Source organism: Prinia subflava, chromosome 2 (genome assembly GCF_021018805.1).
Source record: "Prinia subflava isolate CZ2003 ecotype Zambia chromosome 2, Cam_Psub_1.2, whole genome shotgun sequence".
Classification (NCBI taxonomy): Eukaryota; Metazoa; Chordata; class Aves; order Passeriformes; family Cisticolidae; genus Prinia; species Prinia subflava.
The window spans coordinates 75,013,231-75,027,234 of record NC_086248.1 but is presented as its reverse complement, the minus strand read 5'-3'; the positions used below and the strand labels follow the sequence as shown (position 1 = coordinate 75,027,234).

General features: G+C 40.6%; 1 long non-coding RNA gene across 1 annotated transcript; it reads right to left on the bottom strand.

Annotated features, from left to right (window-relative positions):
• Window positions 1-8,784: 8,784 nt before the first annotated feature.
• On the bottom strand, window positions 8,785-10,611 carry LOC134547816 (uncharacterized). The gene is made up of 3 exons (XR_010079617.1): window positions 10,482-10,611; window positions 9,945-10,064; window positions 8,785-8,887 (listed from the first exon to the last, which is right to left on the bottom strand). It is a non-coding gene; the product is annotated as an uncharacterized LOC134547816 (long non-coding RNA).
• Window positions 10,612-14,004: the final 3,393 nt, after the last annotated feature.

Genomic DNA, 14,004 nt, shown 5'->3' with positions numbered 1-14,004 from the left:
ACACAGCTTCAAGGGCACACCACAGACAGCTATGAGATTAAATATTAAACTCCCCGATCACACTGGCACACAACTTCAGCCATTATTATTTGTAAACTGCGTGGCTGAACAACCCCAGATTCTCAAAGAGAGAAGTGTTATTGTGGTTCACTGTGAGTTTACTGAAAAGCACGAAGACCTGTGGTGCTTCCAGCCTTCTTTATCTATGCTGCTAAAAATGGACTGTCATGGATCATTCTACACATCAATCACCCCCACTGGGATGTCAAGAGACCACCAATATCATATCTGAGACTACTCCACTCATGAAAGAATTTGTGCTTAAGAACTCTAGGTGTTTTCCTGGTTATCAAGTTTCACTCCAGAGATAATTAGGAATGCTTCATTTGAAATTACTTCCTAAGGGACAGTCTTACAGAACATCTATTCAGATTATCTACCTGTATCCACTCTGTGTAAAGAAGCTGATTCCTTAGCATTGGTTAGTGTGTGAAAGGAAAAGCCCCTGTCAGAAGAGTCATCTGTCTATTCACAATATAACATCTGCTTTGCACCAGTTTCCACACAGAATGTTTCTCATCCATAACCCACCTGAATAATGGCCAAAAAACCACTACAGTGGGGTTCCCCTTGAGTACTGTTACTAAGAACACATTAAGCTCCTAGTAAAGGATAAAAATTAATTTTAAATCCATGCCTTGTCTCTGATACTGGGAAAAAAAAAAAAGTCTCTGCTGAATTACCATTTTGTTTGAGGATGAACTGCCTTAAATGTTCTAAGCAAATGATGATTTTTTCATTCTTAAACTCCAAATTCTATTTTTAGAGATGTATCTTATATACCTGCTTCCAATTCCTAGAAATTATATATGGTACCTGATTTTTACATAGATTCTCTGGCATTTTCCGCTCCATATCTAACTCTATTTGCTGCTAAAGTTAATAGTAACTTCAGATTGAAATGAATGTTAACACCTATAACTTTAGAAAGAAGATATTCACATTAATTTCAGCTGCTGTGTCTAGAGTTAAAACAGGAGCAGCTGGTGTTCAGGAGGTTTTGGTTTGGGAGTTGTGGATATCAGTGGAAGGTGGACTGGAAAGAGAAGGAAGTTTGTGACTGATGACAATTTCTTGCCTTTCAGGGCCTGCTTTTCTGAAATTTCTTTACCAAGAAGTGAAAGAATTCTGGTGTGGATCCTTGGAAAATGCAGTTTCTCAAAATTCCACATCAAGAAGCACAGTCTCTCCTCCTGTCCCTGACTGGGGGCCAGCCCCCACCACCCGCAGCCCCGCTTCTCCTAAGGCAGGCACATTTCTGTCATGCCTGGGAGGAGGAAAGGCCAAGGTCTCTTTAAGACATCTCATAAAGTGGTACTGATGTGGGAAAGAAAGGCTGGCTGAAGCATGAAGTTGACCCGTTTGGGGATTTATTTTATTGTTATTAGAAACTAATGTGGGAGGGAAGAGAGGGGAGTCATGGACTTCACTTACTAAGATTCAAGTACTGTAGTAGTCACCAGACACACACAAAACCCCAGGTCCCAGGCCCTCCTTGCTATTTAAACCTTTATCTCATCCCTCTGAAGCCTAATGTTCCTATTCACAATCAGCACCTCTTCCCTCACCCATCCTGGCCCCTTCCTTTTTTCCTCTTCCTCTGCCAGGCTGAACACTACATGCACCTCACTCAGTTTTGTCCCCTTCTCAGCTCTGTGACAGTCTGCACTAAATCTTCCCTTCCTGACTCCAATCCTTCCTTGTCACCCTTTTCCTCCTTTAAATCTTACCTTGGCTTTGGCCCCTACTTTTGGATTTATGCCTATTCTGAAAGGAAGAGACATCCCATTTATTTTAACATGCAAGCTCTGACAGTCATAAGTTTGATCTGGGCTGCAAGGAGCAGACTGTGGGCACTTCTGAAGCCCCCCAGTCCTAACAAATCACTCTCTATGTTCCATTGCAGCCCAGCACATATATGGATTTCCCATCACCCTGGAATGGCTCCTCATTCTCCACTATCTCTTGTCCTGTCTGTGAAAGCTCTTCAAAGCTCTATCCTAGGTGTCATTTTCTGTATCTTATCCTCAGGGAGCCTCTCCTCTTCACACTGATATAACTATTACCTTTAGGCTCACAGATCTGCATCTCAATACCAAAGTGATCTCCCTCAGTTTAGCACTACACATTTAATAACACTTCTGATCTGCGGCCCTGGAAGGGTGACTATTTGTTTAAAACTAAACTTTGCAGATATTACTGAGCAGCTTGTCTGTTTCCTTTGATGTTATTTCCTTTTATGTTATTTCCTCTTCTCCATTGTTGTTAGCAGCAAAATTCTTCCCATTTCTAAAACTTCAATTTTCAATACCTACTTTTAATACCTACTCTTTCTACCTACCAGTGCTGAAATATTTCCTGCCTTTCAAGTTCTCCTCCACAATAAAAGAAATAAATCCAGACAACATGCTTATCATATCTTGGCCATCTTGATCTACTACAAATATTTTCTTCTTCAGTTCTTCACTACTTCCATGTTTTTGGACCAGTGATTAACTGAATGGTACAAATACATTACACTCCCAGGACCTGTTGCACTTAGATATAGTTAGGTAATCCCTTCACAGAAACTTTAATTACATTAAAAATAAAATGCAGCAGCAGTAAAAAAAAAATTGTTTCTCCATCTACTCTGTGACTTTCCTTCCTATACTGCTCAATTTTCAATTCCTGCCCCGTTATACCTATGTTTTATGCCAAAGCTGGGTAAAAGCTCTCATTTGCTGGCTTCTTGCAGTGTCAGTGATAAACACATCCTCAAACTGACATTTTAAAAAGCAACTTGGCCTTGTATTGAAAATCTCCTCTTCACGTTTTTGCCTGACTCCGACTCCTGTTCCTAGATACCAGTTCTCACATACCTTTTTGGAACCTTGATACAAATCCATCCAGTGTGCCCAGAAGAAAGGGCAGAAAGAGGGACAGATAACAGAACTACAAACACACCTAATTTCCTTAGAACAAGAGTGAAAAATTATTAATTTACAGATTTACACAATTTACTTACATTTTTAGTTCCTTCAGCTTACTTTCAGTTAAAATCATTACAATGAAAGAGGCAACAATCATTATATTGAAACCGTCGTTGTTATGATTCAGATCTATTTTCCAAGAGGCATGAAACAAAGGAAGGAATGAAGTGAGTGCCACTGATGCAGGATACTCTGCCATTTCAGAAAGCCAAGACACACCTGCTTGCTCTCAGCATTCTCACGGTTTCTTCACGTGCCAGACCCACAAACCATTTCTTAGGGACTGCTGATGCTCTGCCAACCCCAGTAAATCAGAGGGAAGCTTTCTAGCACAGAAGCTCAGCAGCGTGAAGCAGCTGGAGCCCATGCCAGGGAAGGCTCTTGCCTTCAGGGCAACACAAGCTGCTGCTCTGCAGCCACTGTTCCCCACAACAGGACTGTCTGGCACGCCTCAGTGTCCAAGAATGTCGGTGTCTTCACCTAAACCAAGATTACAGACTGCACTCCTGTGCCTGAGATGGCTTTTACTAAAGCTCCAACATTCAGCAACTGAATACATACAGTTCTGCTTAGACATAAGCAGTGTTCCAAGTGTAAGTAATATCTGAAAAAGTAATCTATTTTCTTGCTATTCAGGCAAATGTCATTCACTTCCAGAGTTTATTACATTTAATGGCATCTTCCAAGAAACAAGAAAATATCTCCTTACCTGCCTTGTAATTATTTTAATAGCTATTTGGGACAAAATTGCAAGAATTAGAGCTTTTTTGTAAAAAAATTTGCATGTGGATTTTTTTGTTCATATTGATGGACAGGTGATCACTGTACGTCCTTTCCAGCTGAACTATTCCATTCTGTCTTTTATTTTAACACTCTAAAGAGGTCCTCCTCTAGTCTAGGGTTGCTCCCTGCAGCAATCCCATAAAAAATTCTCTTTTCTCAGAATAACAAAAAGTTGGCCTTTCTGTAAACTAGAAATGAAGAACAAGAACTGGAGAGAAAAATTATTTTAAAGAATTATTTTTTTAACTTCATGAAGCAGAAGATTCTCATTTAACCAAAGCTGAAGAGCACAGCTGAATCAAATAAAAATTGAAAGAACATTTGCCTGTCTTTTTACCATGGGAGCAGGGAATTAAAGGAAAATGCAATGGAACTAACATTTATGGAAGTTTGCACTGTGAGCATAAGCACCTAAGAGAGCAAGCAAATATTAATATAGTGGTTGACTATATCTCCATAACCCTGATGGGCAACAATACAGGACCAGGAAAGGCTCTAGGCAATGCCTATGTAAAACCCACATCAATTGCTTGTATCAGTTAAAAAAGAGAGATACATTTAAATTAGTGCCACTTTGTGAGCAGGCCTTTGATTGAATTCCATTTGCATTTCATAGAGAAAAACAAAAGCTTTCTGGGCCTGTTTCTCCTTAGACTTGCACCCAGGTTGCTGCCTGTACACTTGCATTGCTGTTATCATTATAGAGTGGCTCAGTATCATAAGTATTTGCAGATCCTTAAGTGACTAGAAATACATTCCTAAAATGCAAAATACTAGGAGGAAGGAAAGCCAGCATCCAGGAGCCAAGCTGCATGTGTGCCGTGTTCCCCTCTTGCTTTTCCTTCCCCACTCCTCTCCTGGGACCACAGCTAAGCTTCTCCAGGCTGGACATACCAAAAGGAGCCAACTTATTGCAACCATCCCATCTAAACTCATGGCCTCAATTTTCTATTTTCCACAGAGTATAACTGTTCTAAAAATACCTTGACTGCCCTACATTTGCTTGTCTTTCGTCCTGCCAGTATTATAGCCTGAAAGGCTCAGGGGTTTTCAAGTCATTTTCAAGTGGCCTTTTCCCCTTTTCATGCATTAAAGCTGCCCCTTCATTTCTCTCACCTGTTTGTGAACAATCACTTCAGCCTCAGCCAAGCACACAGAAACAAGCACTGAGCCAAGGCATATTTGCCTTGGCTCAGGCAAACAGGGTCTGTGTGACCACCCTTGGTCTGGGGCAGGATGAAAGGCCATCCAGGCCCCCTCACGGTTTGGTGACACCCCAGCCAACCTCCCTTCCTTTGGGAACAATTACAGAGAGTCACCCAAGAGTGGCTACAAATAAATCTCTTTCCATAAGCTGAGAGAGGCTGCTTTCTCCTGTCCAGCACTCGGGACCTGCTTTCTGCTGTCACTTACACTGGTGGGAGCCCAGGGCACTGTCACAGAGGGAGATCACCCAGGATTTCCTCTGGATGCATGGCTTGGCTTCCTGGCAGCTAACCCAGACTAGACCATTGTTCACGTGTGGGTTTTATCTTAGATAAAGAATGAGAACAATTATACTTGTGTGTTTTCACTTTTGCTCTGTTAATGGGTAATTTCAACTTTCTTTCACGCTCTCCTTGCCAGCTCTGCACACTGCACAACAGTTAATATAAGTTCTCCAAAAGACATCAGCTGGTGGCTGAATTGTATGGAAAAGTAATTTCAAGAATGGATGAAGTTTATAGAGACAACATCTTCCCACAGCAAAAGTGGAAATAAACCTGCTTTTAACGGCAGTGGAATAAATCTGTTTTAGTAAAACATGGGTGCCAAGCCTTTCTGTCAGCCTACACAGAAGCAGGCCTGAGCCTCCCTCCTCTGTGTGGGATGTCCCCTCATCAGAGAGGTTCACTGCAAGCTACTCCTGGCTCCAGCTTGGAGAATGTAGCTGTCAGGTGCAAAGAGAGAAAGCAGAGTGAAATTTTGCTCATCCAAGCCCTTTTCCAGCCTACAGCCAAAATAACACCATCTGGTATCATCCAGTATACTGTGGGCCAAAGGCAAGAGCTCCACATTATGTATTCTAGAGTTCCACACAGAACATTTTGCTCTAGTCTCACTGGAAGGAGAGGGACTGGGTCTTACATTGGACAGGAGGCTGAAGCCCTCTTTTGGCTCAAAGAAAAGCATTTATCGTATCAAATCAGTCATCTCTTCCTCTCACATTAGAGGCCACCTTAAAAGCCTCAGCCTTATAGCTTAAATCCTTTAACTCAAATCTAGCCTGTCATCTGCATCCTTGTCACAGGAGGAATATGCAGCCTCGACCATGACATCAGCTGGAAGGATCCAGCTGAAGCTGTCCAAGGAGGAGCTGGGCTTTGGCAAGCCTGTTCTTCACCACTGGAGATGAGGACATCAGACAAGTGTGGGAGCTCTGCCACCTCTGTGGCATGGGGCCAACATTTGTACCTTCTCTCTTGAGCCAAAATAGAGAGCAACCCACACATTAGGGGTGAGTGATGGGGAGGAGAAAAGTCCTTTCCACAAACACTGTGAAAGTTGCTGATGGTGTTACATTGTCTGTGTGATGAATACAACTACGAGTCTGGACATAGGGAAAAGTGGTTGTGATGATCAGCTACTTGAGTGTTTGGTGTAAGCCCTTCTGAGAAGGGCAATAAAGCTGTACCATGTCACAACATCAAATGGAGTATCACTTAAGAACACCGACCTCATGTTAAGGAAACCAAAAAAGGTATTCTAAAATTAAACCAAAAAATTATTAAAGTTTCATCTCAAAACACTCCCTAGAAATTTTGTCTTTTTTTTTCTTTTAGGCCCAGTAGCCTTCTTTGAAAGAAAAATTAATTTCTGATTCCTGTTCCATCGCTAGAATCATGGGAGGAAAGTGTGGGAAAGTAAAAGGATCAAAATCTCATCTTCTGCATTTACTGCAAATTGTCTTAGAAGACTGGATAGACCACTCCATGTATAAATGAGACCACTCCTCATTTATACAACTACTTCTTTAACTTGTAGTAATACTGCCAGAATTTACCAATGCTGTTTTTTCAAGTTGTTCAAAGGTTAGGGGTCAGGTAATACACTTTTAGTATTTACAAATAAAACTTTAGGCCATATTGTCAAATATATAGGATAAAGTCCTAGTTTCCTCTTCTATAATTCCACTCAAAAAGCATAGTACTTCTTTTTTCTTTCAAACTATTTAATTGTCCAGGTTATCATTTGGGAAATAGGCTCTAAATTTGTAAAGGACATTACATAAAAAATTCTAGTATGGAACTATGTCCTAATTTATATTACAAACACAGCAATTTAGACAGCAACTTACATGCCCAGAACAGGTAAATTCAAAGATAAAATGATCAGGTATACTTATGCACAAAAAAAATAGCTGGATTTAAGATCAGAAGAGTGCAAGGGTCACCACATTTTTCATTGCTGTAGAAGAAGGATGTTATTTTTGTCCCTTGCAATATAAATGAGCTTAGTAGGCCCGAAGTGTGAAATACCTTCTGGACAGAACTGACTTTATGAAAAGATAGATGGATGGAGCCACTGAGTTCATAATCATACCACCGCTTCTGACTTCTCTCCAGAGCATGTACTACTTTGGAAAAGAATGCACACTGCAAATTAAACCCTCACTTATCCTCAGCAGCCTGACAGTGCGGCCCAAGAAATACTGCTTAGTCTGGCAGATGGGAGAGCGATGTGTGCATCGCACGGAGGTGTGAGGAACGCGGCCCACCCCGGCTCATCTCGCAGGGCACAGCTGCAAGGGGAACTGTACACAAAGAGGGAAACAAGTGCCTTTGGGGGAGGAGGTGAGAAGGGGCCTAAAGCAAAAATGGGAGATACTTTGGTTTCCTTCATATCCTGATGCTATTTCAGCTGAGCATTTTTCATCACCAACTTATATGAAAAGTGTTTGTTGACCAAAACAATTTTCAGATGTCAGAATCAATCCCTTTGACTAATGTAATTAAAACTAGGTGTGCTACTGAGTCTTTTCGAGCATTTCTCACCATCATTCTTTAAACCTGCCCTTTTTGCATTTTCAGTTTATAGCACTTTTGCACAGGGACATATTGAGCTAGAAGGGAAGGTGTTCTAGCAAGATCGGGGCAAACACCTATGAAGTTTCTTTTAAGCATTTTCATCCTCCTTATCTCTGTGTCATTCTTCAACTTACACACCCCCAAACATTCTCACTACCTTCATGGCATTTAGTTTCTGTATGAAACACGAAAGACCTGGATACCTCGACCAAAATCCATTCCTTTAGCTCTTTGGCTTCCTCCTTATCAGAAGCACCAGATCTCTCAACCTGACACAGAACTTTCTGAACCTAGAAACTCTGTCTGAATAATTAATATTTCTCTTCCCTTTCTATGGTCCCTCTCCACCCTGTTATTCTCATGATATACAGGTGTACATGAGTTCCTTCTCAAATTTACAATAAAATGAAAGGATCATTCCAAGCTCTCCTTGTGTTTACAAGGGTGTTAAACATAATTCTTCACAACTGAGAAGTTACAAAGAGCTGAGACACTGGATGAGCACGTTCCTAAACCTAGGTCCAAACTTAAACCTTGCCAGGCAGCCATCTGGCTGAAGAGTACTGCAGGGAAAGCAAGGAGCAATCCCACCATCATGGGGCACAACTAGTCTAGCAAAACCACAGTGAAGCACAGCTTGACAGGCAAAAATGCTCTTCTGCTGCAAGAATGTTTCTTTTCAGGGAACATCTATCAGTAAATGAATTATTTTGCCTTTGTATAAGCATTTCAAGCACAAGGAATGAGGCAGCAGGTCTCCTGCCACAGCAGATCCTGGCAGCTGCCACCACTGTTGTCCCGTAGGAGCACAGCTTAGGGAGGAATGACTTTGGATGGCACAATCTGAGTAGCACTGTTTGAAAGCACAAGGGCTTTGTTTCACTGTAACATAAGTTGCTTGCCTTTTTCAGCTGCTCAAATCCTTTGCTTAGAGAAACCAGGGCCAGCTGCTCCATGATGGTTCATACAAAGGCACCAGAAGGCAGACTTTTGGAAGATGCCACTCTGAAGTCAAAGAAAAACCATAATCAGAATTTTACTGGTAACATTTGAGAGAAATAAAAGTGGTTCCGTTTTAACAGTTTTCCAATACTTAGGTACTCAGTTTATAGAGTAGCATTTATCTCTATTTTTAAAAAATTTCTTAGCATCACAGTACTCATATATTTGTGTAAGACATTCTATAATATAGGCAGAGTAATCTATGCCTCAGATCTACTGAAGGCAATTGAGACACCCCTATAGCAATCAAGGGAACAGTTTTAAAACTAATGCTCCTTTCCCTTATTTCATCTATCTTGATTCAACAGGTAAATTCAGATTAATGGGAGAGCTGTAGTACACCAAGTCCATATTTGCAGGACTGTTGTAAAAATTAGGGTACAAACCAACATAAAAATAGGGACATAATAAAAAATAGTGTGAAAAAATAGAGAAAGGTTAAGAGAGAATCAAGGTAGCAAAAGCCAAGAACAAGATCTCCTGATTTCAATGACTTTTAAGAGGATCAAAATGAGCAAGTGGTACATAAATTATCAAAATCAAAAGTCAAGATATTTCTCATCCTAAGCCAAAGAATAATGTCCTTGAATAATCATGCTGTAGTACAGTCAGTCATGAAAACCACTTATTCACATTTTGGGCAAATTAATCAGACTCTCTGCATATTTTGGCATAGAGGCTTCTTTTCTATTTAAATAATTGAAAGATTACTTTGGATTTTAGCATTTCATATGTCTTTTCAAAATGTAGTTCAGTTTTCCTTTTTCTAGGACTCAGATGCTTTTGGTTTAACAAGCAAAAAAAAACCCCAACAAACTGTGAGAGAAGAATTACACTAAAGGGACAACACCATATTACTGGGCTTGATTCTCAAGTGACACAAATGAGCACTGATCCATTGATGCTAATGAGTTACACACTCCTACAACACTTAGAGATCTGACTTCTTTTCTTGCTGTCACTTTTTGCAATCAGTTTTAGGTTGGGGCCTCCTTTCCCTCCTCTCCCCAACTAAACTGCCTAAATATTCAGCTACAACCAAGCATATAAGAAACTCAACTTTTTGGTTTTAAATCCTCAGGTTTCCTTTTAAGTGTTAACTATTACAGCCCACTGGAAATAGCAGCCAAAAGTCTTCACGGTCCTGTTGGTTCTGTAGTTTATTCTTTAGCCTTCCAATCTGAGAAAGATGATAAGAAAATATTAGACTAGTTAATAGCCAAACCCAAGAACAAATCAAAGATAGCAAATACCTTGACAAATTTTAGAAGATGTTCTAGAGATATAATTAGGAATGAGAATACTCTAAAATATACTAAGCTTCCCCTTGAAGCTGGGATAAATCCTGTTTATTCCTCCCTTTGCTCTTTTCTGAGCATTATCTTTCCATTCAGAGGAAAGCAGCTCTTTTTTCTTACTGATCAAGATCCTTCAGGAATTACAAAAAATGATTCCCACATTAGTTAGATCTTTTTCTGAGATAAGTCTGCAAAGTGGAAAATCTGCCTGGCTACATGTTAGACATCTTGAACCCATCTTCCTTCCCCCTCTCTGCAGTACCTAGGTCTGCACACATTAAATGTTGGGAACTCCATACCTAAATCATCGTCTGCACTGTGTAAAGTTTCCTTCGGGTCTTAGTAGCTTCCAGACCCCGTGCCTGCTAAAGGACAGCTCGAGACAGTGTTATCTAGGTTGGTAACACAAAATAGCATGAGATAATACTCTGTGGACAGTGCACCTGCAAGGTGTATGAGCCAAATGCATATGGGAGAGATATGTAGGTGAAACAGAGCTGAAATGAGAGTCAGTGGTAATCAAGGAATTAGATTTATGTCCCCAGACAAAGTGCTCTGCACTTCAATGGAAGCTTCTCCCACATTGTCTGGTCTGCCTCTGAGGGCATCTCAAACACTGTCTGAAACCTGCTAGAGAACTGGCTCTCAAACACAGCCTTATCACAAACTGACTCAGGTCTTTGCGACCATGTTATGTTTGTTTATATCAAACTGTACACCCCTGGGAACAGAGGGCAAGTACCTAAACATTCTCACAGTTATAAATAATTGCTAAATTGAGATAGAGGTATTTTTTCTCTGAAGTATGTGTTGTTCTCTAGAATTACTGAAACTAAATTTCCCTTAACACCACTCAAAAGAAACCCCAACACCACAACCCAGTGTAGGAGAAGCAGAGGATTTAAGATTATAGGATTAGGATGTTCTTACTATTCTAATTCCTTCTTTATCAATAATGTGTATATGTGGATACTCACCACAAACTATTCGTTGTCCTAGTTAAAAACAGCGGTTTCACTCCCTTTTCCCAGCAGGGAGGTGTTCACACCAGAGCTGATACTAACAGGCTCTCTTGTTAGGGAAACCAAGAAGAGGATAAGCAAAGGATCTGAGACACTGACCTGGATAGTTTTCTTTTAGTCCCTTTGGATTAGAAGAAGAAACCACACAAACCTCTAAACAAGACAGCAGCTGTATCACAAACAGAAAGGGGACTCTTCTGTATGGAAGTTCTGAGCATGCAGGGTTTCATTCTTCTTCAACAGATATCCCACAAAAACCTGAGATTTATAAGAGAAATAGGCATTTCAGGAAAACAGATATTTATAAATAAACTGGTATTATCTGTAGTAGTTTTCAGATGTTCAACCATGCAAAGCTTTGCAGTAGGCAAAAGTCCTAGACATGGTTATTGCATAATCTTCTTAGATAAGAAATATATATTGCATATAATATATAGTTTATTAGATACTATATATAAATAATATATATATAAAATCTGTAGACTTTTCAAGTTCAAAAAACAATATTCTAGGAAAAAAATATAACCTTAAAAGCCTAAGAGCACTAAGGAATAGTCTCGAGTACAAGACAATTTGCAGTGTGGCAGTGGATGTCCAAGGATGTCCACTTAAAAGCAAAATAAAGTTTTGGTCAGTATTTTTTTTTCCTTCCAGTAGCTGGGAAACAAAGCACAAAACAAATGACAAGTAAACATTCAGCCACAGGAAGCCATTAACAACAGTGGGCACCAATTAGGGCCCAGCAGGTATCCTTTACACCGCCTGGTGCTCTAGCTCCTCCTCAAATACTTTGGCATAACACTCACAAACTCAGGCTTAGGAAACAACAGGCTCTTTCATTTACTCTGCAATTTGTAGCCACATATTCCTGCTGATAGGCCCATAAACCTGTTTGTAGTCTTCTTCTGTTCCCCTTCAAGTTTGTGTCATTAGAAACTACAATTACTGTCTGTCCAAAGAGAATACTCTTCAGGAAAGAAAATAAAATTGAGATACTGTGATCCTTTTCCTCTTTGTGTCTCTCTCACTCCTTTTCAACTTTTCTTTTGGAGGCGAATGCATAACACAATGGCTGATGTCAGGCAAATGGGCTCACTGGGAAAAATATGTGTGAATTCTGAGATTTTTGCAACATGGACATTATTTTTCAAACCACAAATTTTCCAGTATAACAGAGTGAAAAGTACCTTGTTCTCAAGAGTAAGTCAAAGTTTGCAAGAATTGAAAAAAAGCAAAAGATATATTCTACTTCAGCCAAAACCATTGCATAAAATATATACAGTTTTGAGATCCTTATAGCAACTGTAAAATATTTTGTATCTCCTACCCCAAATATCCTCAATAAATTACCCAAGCCTTTTAAAGTCCCTCATAAATTGTGCCTTGCTTCTTCCCTTAGGAAGCACAGAATTTTACTGAAATGTGACAGGAAATAAGATTCTCACCTTTACATTGAGATTTTAAGATAGAAAATAACAAAGCATGTTGCCATCTCCCAAACCAAGATTTTACCAGCTTGTCACTGTTTTTTCTGAAATGAAAAAGTACTTTCATGGCATTATAGTCTGCAAAAAGCAGAGGGAAGTCAGAGTCCAGCCCAGAGAACTGAGATCTTCCTGGTGAGAGTCATGATATAAAACAATATGGGTGAAACAGCCCATTCAGCTCCATTAAATCAACATTTGTCTTACAACCATCCACAGCCAGGGTCCTCTCATGTGCCACTTCTGTTTCTATCATCACTGCTAGATCCAAGTTATCCATAACATCATCAGTTGAAGTTCAAAAGTTTCTTGATGCTTCTGGCATTACAAGACAACAAGGAAAGCAGACCAAAACTGTGGTCATTCAGAGCTCTCTATGTTTCTCTTTGATTTTCCTTCATTTTTAATATTTTTTTCCACTGTTTCTTGCCATTTAAAAAAAAATCAAAGCAAACATCAGCAAATGAGTAGTTTACTTTCCAGTTGCACTACATGTTAAATCCCCAGTCTTTTGGCAAAGGTGTGCCCAGTTACCCATCTCTTTGCTCCCTCCACTGTCTCTGCTGAGAGTTCCCACCAAAGCTAAACTCCTGCTGCTCCAGCAGCAGGACAGAGCTGTGCAGCCTCTGCATGCAAGAGCCCCCACAGCCAGCACTGAAAATCGTCTGTGACAGAGGGATAAACTCTACAACAGAATTCCCAGAACACCTAGCCAATGAGTTTTGAGGAATAACCAGATATTTACCTTGAGCCTTGTGTTGTGTCTCGGTACTGCCATACAGGTGTGGGGTATAGAAGTGTCCTTACCACACTCAGATACTGGCAGCCTAGAATCCAGAAAGATCCTTGACAGACAGCCCCACAGTCCTTGTGTGTACCCAGAGCTCATCTGTCCAGTGCTCGTGTCATGGGAGGTGTCCAGGAGCCACTGAGGACTGCATCAGCCCTGACTCCTCACAGCTGCTGCTTGGCAGCTCGGCACTTCAAGGAGACCATGTGGCCACCACGGCAGAGAAATTCAGGACCTGTCTGATTCCTCTTGGCTCAGGAGGAAACCCAGTGCTGAAGGCTCCACATCACTGTTTCCTGGCATTCTGGGACAGGAGCACTGTGTGACAGAAGTGAATGAAACAATCCAGGCACTGATATTCCTCAGCAATACAGAAAAATGACACATGAGGATGCCCGAGTACAGGAAGCTAAACCAGCTTGCCCATTTCCACAGATCTAGACCTATCAAAGATCTGGACTCTGCTGATATGCTGCTCCGTGAATACCTGGAAACTCAAACATCCTCCTCCACAGCTAAAAGACTA